This window comes from Camelina sativa, chromosome 8, assembly GCF_000633955.1.
Source record: "Camelina sativa cultivar DH55 chromosome 8, Cs, whole genome shotgun sequence".
Classification (NCBI taxonomy): Eukaryota; Viridiplantae; Streptophyta; class Magnoliopsida; order Brassicales; family Brassicaceae; genus Camelina; species Camelina sativa.
Genome location: NC_025692.1, coordinates 4,327,438 through 4,334,567, shown reverse-complemented (window position 1 = coordinate 4,334,567; position 7,130 = coordinate 4,327,438).

Genomic DNA, 7,130 nt, shown 5'->3' with positions numbered 1-7,130 from the left:
CGAACGGGCAAGGCGGCGCCTCCGACGTGGTGGATAATAAAGCAATCGAGTCTAAAAATCACTAAAATCGGTCTGGGCCTGGGCCTGAAATTCATTAAACTTACCTAGCCCAATCGCTCTTTTCTTTTTCTTCTTTTGTTCTCAGTTCGCCGAGCATGTGCATCGGGTTGCTCGCGTCCTGCGAGCATGTGCTCCGCATCTTTTTTTCTTTTGTTCTCAGTTCGCCGAGCATGTGCATCGGGTTGCTCGCGTCCTGCGAGCATGTGCTCCGCGTCTTCTTCCAACATTCCTTCTGCCTTTGTCAAGGCAACCTCCAACGGGTCGAGAGTGAGAACTTCATCGGTAACCTCATGTGCAACCTCTGAACCATCATCAACCACAAAAGTCTGACCATCTATCATAGGTTTCTTGAGCAGCTTATTCATCTCAAACCTTGCAATCATATCCCCCAGCTGGAGATCGATCGCTCCCCCTTGCACATCTATAATCGCACCAGCTGTGCATAAGAATGATCTACCTAAGATCAGGGGGTCACGTGGTTCTTCTTCAAGTTCCAGAACCACAAAGTCTGCTGGTATAAGCGTGTCCCCTATCTGGACATGTAAATCCTCCAACACTCCTATGGGGCGCTTGGTGGATCTATCCGCGAATACTAACGAAATCCGTGTAGACTTGAACTTCGTGTATCCCAGCCTTTTAGCCACTGAATATGGCATAAGGTTCACACTGGAACCTAGATCACAGAGGGAGTTTGCAAAAATCGTTTTACCGATTCTCACGGATAAGACAAATCGCCCTGGATCATCTCTCTTCTTTAGCACTTTGTTTTGCAGCACAGCACTGCACTCTCTTGAAACCATCATCACGTTCTCTTCCTCTGACACTCTCCCAGAAACTAACCCTTTCACATATCTCTTCAAAGCAGGTATCATCTGAACAGCATCAGCTAGGGGTAGTTTTACCGTCAATTCTCTCAACATCTCCTTGCACTTTGCATCCTCCAAATCCTTGCGAGATTTCTTAGGAGGAACAGGGTAAGGAACCCTAGGGGTGTACACGCGTGCAGGAGGTACCTCAGTAGGAACGGTCTGATCGGGAGTCGGGAGCACGTGCTCGCTGGGTGGGAGCACATGCTCGCCGGATGCTTCGGCTTCTTTTTGACTCAACGGTGGAGTCTCAGCAGCATGTTGAGGAAGGTATTCTTCAGCAATACCCTTGCCCTTGTCAAGCCTAGCGGATGGTGCTTCTCTAGGGGGTAACTTCTTTCCTCCCCTTAGCTCAATCGCATTGACATACTCGTTCCGCGGGTTTGCTTCCCCTTTTCCGGGCAGAGTCCCAGGAGTTCTTTTCACGGCTTCAGCAGTCTGTGCAACCTGAACATCAAGCTTCTTCACATGTGACATTACTGCCTCATACTTCCCATTAAGGTCATTGTACATGGTATCGACCTTAGCGTTGATTTCCACTGAAGCTTTTTGTTGATTCACCAAGAGTTGTTGCATCATGTTTTTCAGCTCATCCTGAGAGCTGCTAGCAGATGAAGGTCCCAACTGCTGGTTGGTGTAAGGCAGTGCTTGCTGAGCGCTTGTATATGCCTGCTGGTTCCCCCCTTGGAAACGGTTTTGAGTGGGCACAAACTGTTTGCCTTGGAAGTTGTTTGAGAAGGTTTTCTGATAACCCATCTGATTCTGAGCTCCTTGCTGCGGATACACCTGATCCTGAGGATTCTCCACGTTGGTGCTTCTGTAGGACAAATTCGGATGGCTTCTGTAGTTCGGGTTGAAACCCCTGTTCTGCACAAAACCTTGCCCACTCACATAATTAACCTCCATTGTTTCATCCTCTCCATCACAAATCTCCTGAGCTAGCGGCATGTCTCCGGTCTCATCGACAAAATGGACAGTTTTCTGGCTCCCCTTCAGAAGAAGGTTCACCTTGGCTGTCAACTCGTCAATCTTTTGCGTATCGACACTGTTGACCTTCACGGACCTGTCATACTCAGGAGCCTTGTTGCTGGAGCTTGCAGCTAGGTTCTCAATCAACTGATATGCTCCTTCCTTAGACTTTGTCATAAAATCCCCATTGCTGGCCGAGTTGAGAGCGTTTCTGTAGTCCCAGTTAACTCCATCATAGAAAATGCCCAGAATCTGTTCATCACTGAATCCATGGTGCGGACACTCTCTACGGTACTCTTTGTACCTCTCCCAAGCCTCGCAGAAGGCTTCTCCAGTGTGCTGTTGGAACGATGAAATCTTGTTCCTCAGGGCAGCGGTCTTAGCCTTGGTGTAGAAATGGTCCAGAAACGCAGACCTACACTGTTCCCATGATGTCAGAGACCCAGGTGGCAATGACTTCAGCCAACGTGAAGCTCTATCCGCAAGAGAGAAGGGAAAGAGCTTGCACTTCAGAAAGTCTGGCGGTATCCCATTTGAACCAGTGGTGCTACATATCTCCTCAAAATTCTCGATGTGGTCCATCGGAATCTCAGCTGGGAGACCGTGAAATAGGTGCTGCTTCACTAGAGAGATCATCTGTGGCTTGATCTCAAAATCTTGTCTCGGGATGGTGGGAGGAACAATCGCCGCTCGGTTGGTGTAGAACACATGCGGGTTGTCCTTGTCCCCAATGGACGGTTGTGGCGGCGCGGCTCTTTCGTGTTGAGCACGGAGCAACTGCCCCAACTGTTGTCGAAGTTGCTGCAACTCGGCAGCCATATCCTCATTGTTTCTGTTGTCACCCATGTTGACGGATTGAAACTTTCTGTTCTTGCGGTTTGTTCTTTCTGCCAAAGAGAGCTCTGCGGCTGACAAAGCAACTAGTTCTTCGGTGTTGTTTCTTCTTGTAGATCTTCTTGACATGCACCTGAAACACACGCAAAGAAGAAGCAGAAAGACAAATCAGTAAGGTCTTAGTCTAGTAATTTCGCCGAAAACCAAAGGTAAAAATTTGGTCCCCGGCAACGGCGCCAAAAACTTGATACACAGAGTTTTAAACCCTATTTTCCTACTGCAAGTGCACAGCAAAGAAGTAGTACTTAGGGGTCGAATCCCACGAAGACCAAGTTTTACTCTATGGTTCTATTGGTTCAATTTCAAGCTAAGACAATTCAAAGTTGGGTTTGTTTGGTAACAGTAACGCGATTAAAACGGTATAAAAAGGCAATAAGCAAAACACTAGATCAGGGGTAATTCTCGGGAATTTCAGAGATAGCAACTAAACAACTATTCAGGGCATAGATTAAGTACCAGTCTAGAACTCAAACATAAATATAAACTGATCCACTGTCGTGGTATCAATAACTCTATCTGATCGATTCTGTGCGGAAACGCGGAGCACGTGCTCAGACATCCGGAGCACATGCTCGGCGGTCCATAAACCCTAAACTGTCGTTTGAGCCCAGAATCGCAGACAAGCATTAAAGAACAGGAATGATAAGTTCACAAATCACCTACACATCAACTTTCGCAGGTCTAGGATAATTTGCCCACTAATGTCTTTTCTAGCAACCTATTACACTTTTGATGAATAGATAAACCTAGAATCATAGATTGGGTGATCAAATCAACCTAAGCATTAAGTCTAACAATAGTGAAGACAATCGATTATATAAAGCCCTATTTGTGTTCTGTTGCTAACCCATGAAACCCCTTTGGAACCCCTAATCTAGCAAAGAAGACTACTCAGACATAGAGAAATGAATCATAGCAAAAGATGAGAAATTCAATGACATAAAAATAAAAAGGGTTCAGAGAATGCTTCACAAGGTAGCCGCTCTTCTCCCTCTCACAAAAACGTCGCTCAAAAACCAAAAGAAAAGGTATATCCATCTCCCCTAAAAACCCTAGGTTAAATAGCATACAAGTAGAGAAAAATAAGGAAAGAATCCAAATTCAAATCTCCCTATTAAAAAGCGATCTCAGCCCTCTTTCTCTCACAAAGGATCGCCTAAAATAAGGGGAATTAGGCAGGGAATCGGCGCCTAGATGCTTGCCACGTGTCGTCATGAAACCGTAGAGTTGGGAGCATGTGCTCGGAAATCGGGAGCATGTGCTCCTGGGTCTAAAATCAGGTTTTCTGCTCCAATTCAACTCCTTTCTGCTCCGATTGCTCATGCTGTTCCAATCCTTGCTTTTAGCTTCCTAGCCTCTTATTATAACCTGAAAAGGACTCAAACAACTACAAAACTATCAAATAAACGGGGTCAAAGTGAGTCAAAACCGTAACATATCATTCACTCGATCCGCCATCGCCGGAGCTGCAACATTCGAGTCAACCTTTCTCACCTATCCTATTCGAGCCAATATTGTCCCACTCGACCGACGTCGTGTCGCATACCTCGAGTCATCCTTGTTCGACTCGACTGGCACCAACATCCCGACGACTCGACCCACCGACTACGTCTCGCTCGAGTCACCACCTTCATCCCCAGAGAACCTACATTCTTCCTCAACAATCCGACATCAAGGTGATTCTGGAATTTTGCATCTCACTCGACTCGAACGAAGGACCCTCTCGCTCGAGTAACACCGACTCCTTTTTCTACTACTGAGGTACTCCTACCTTCCCTTGTACATACCATTTCATTCCTGCATTGTTTCTGTTGTGATTCTTAAATCCTCCTGCAAATTTTTCTTACACAGGAGACTGTGTAATTTAAGTTTGGGGGAGGGTTTGAGATGATGTATCTGATGTTGTGTTTTGTGATTCTTATTTCAATTTTTTTGCATCATATCATGTTTGAGTTTGCATCCATCTATTTGCATAGAAAAACCCAAAAAAAAAATTTTGAAAAAAAAAAATCAAAAACTTTCACAAAAACAGAGTGTTCATGTAGTTTGCACTTGCGTATTAGGATTGAGTCTAGTGTCATTTATATAGGGTTGTTGCACTTAGCATAGGGGTTGATGATGATTGTAACCTTGTTAGCATGTTGGATTCAATAGGATAGGATCAATGCCCTTGTTATTAGTTCTTTCATGCTTGTTGATTGAACTTGAAATTGTAAGATTGAAGCATGTTTGGAATTGATATCATCCCTATCTATCTGAACATAATCCTGACTTGCAATTATCTTGTTATGCATTGAAGTTGAACTCATGGATACCATATACATACTTGGATTGTCTTTCACATTTTTACCACCCTTGTCAATCCAAGTAGCTGATTCCCAATTTTGCAACAGTTCCCCGTACCCTTAACCAACCGTTCTTTCAAGCCAATTGTATTCTTGAGTATCAGGCCTTTTCCGAGTTGAGCTTGTTAGAAAGTGTTAGGTTCTAACCGGCAAGAGTAGGATCCTGTGTATTTCTAGTTCGCGTTATCCGGACTAGTAGGACTAGGTGAGAACTCAATTTTAGATATTGGATATGGATTTGTGCAGAAAAGTAAAGGGTAGAATGTCTTAAGGAGGGGGATGTGTTTTCAAAGTTTACAAGTGTAGTAAAGGATTTGGGTTGAGCAAAGTAAAAAGAGTAATTGGTTCTGGGCATGAAATAAAAGATTAGACAAAGAAAAGAAAGTAAAAATGCTTAAGATGTCTAGAGTCCTTAGAAGAAAAGAAAAGGAACCATAGTGATAATGAAGATTTCCCAATCCGCTAGAATAAAAAGAAATGAACTCCTCCTAAGACTAAGTGTAAAGAGTTTGAGATGATGTTGCTGACGAAGGGTAGAGATAGGACCAACTTCTGGGTTATAATGTTAGGTCTGAGTTTTCTTGTGGATCTTTGGGTAGACAGGGCACTGCTCTTGTATGTATCAGTTGGTTTCAACCTTTAGCCTTCTTTTAAGCTTAACTCCTTTTCGTGAGAGAACCTTATTCTGTATTGATAAAACCACTTCGTCCTTGATCTTTCACCCTAGCCAAATGAGTTCGATGACATTGCTTAGCTTGATTCACGGTTCTCTGTTAATGAATGTTAAAGGGAATGATTGATAGGATTGCATGTGTATATTAAAGAAATAAAGTTCCTTCACCATGCATCATAGAACTAAAAACAAGGACCTTGATTCTAACTACTATTCAGCATGTTTTAGGTTCTGAGATCCCATCTTCACACCTCTCTTCCATACTTTGTTCTTGATTGTTTGCTTGAGGGCAAGCAAAGAATAAGTTTGGGGGAGTTGATATGTCTATATTTTGCATCTCCTTAGCATGTATATGTCATGCATTTAGCTAGGATAACTCATCGTTTTGCATCATTTTAGAACCTTTTTTATACACTTTGCATGTTTAGGAAGTTTTTGCATCATCCTTGCACACATTGTGCATTTCGGAGAATTTCAGGTGTCTAGGAGACGTCCGAAAGACAGACGATCGAGCCACCTTCGAGTCAGCAATCGAGCCACGCAATCGAGCCACTCTCACCCAAGCAATCGAGCCACTGTCGCCCACTCCAGCTTGATGCATATGTCAGGAAGACGTTCCGTCTTACACGCTTCAGGAGAGTCCCAAACTGACGCTTCACCTTGTCGTTTTAAGTTTTAGGGATTTACATGTTTTTACTGTAATAAGTTTTGTAAGTCTTGGCTGGGGGACATCTTATCTTTTATCTCATTTTATTTTCTAAGGTTTGACCTAGACACCTAAAAACGTTCTCAGACTTTATAATCCGACATCTTGGAGTTTATTGAGTTTTTGCATTTGATTTTTTCTGCAAAGTTGTTCTTCTCATTTCTATCTATCTATTATGCTTGGTTCAATGTTTTCTGGATTTGTATATTTGGTGATGATTTCCGGATCTGAGTAGTGTTAAGGTTCTTGGGGATGGGATAGACTAGGTGGAGGATCTTAGGATGTAGGGTGTTTAAGCTTTGATTTGTATGATTCCCTTCTGGACTCGTGTTAGAATTACTAGTTTCTCTATGATCAACTGGAACTAGGTTCGAAACATTTCCACACCCAAAAGGTGNCAACTAGTGCCAGAGACTTACGTTCCTAGCCTAAGAGATTAGTTGTCTAGGATGTTTGTTGACGTGAATGAACTTGTTTTTCATGCCATGCTTGATCATGTTTCTCTAGCGAGAGCTAGGTATGGAAGTGGTTGAGTTTGAGTAGCTTTTGCCAAGAGATTGGATTAGCTAAGTTGTGATGTTCATTGTTTAGGGATAGTTTGCTTGTCCTATGTTAAA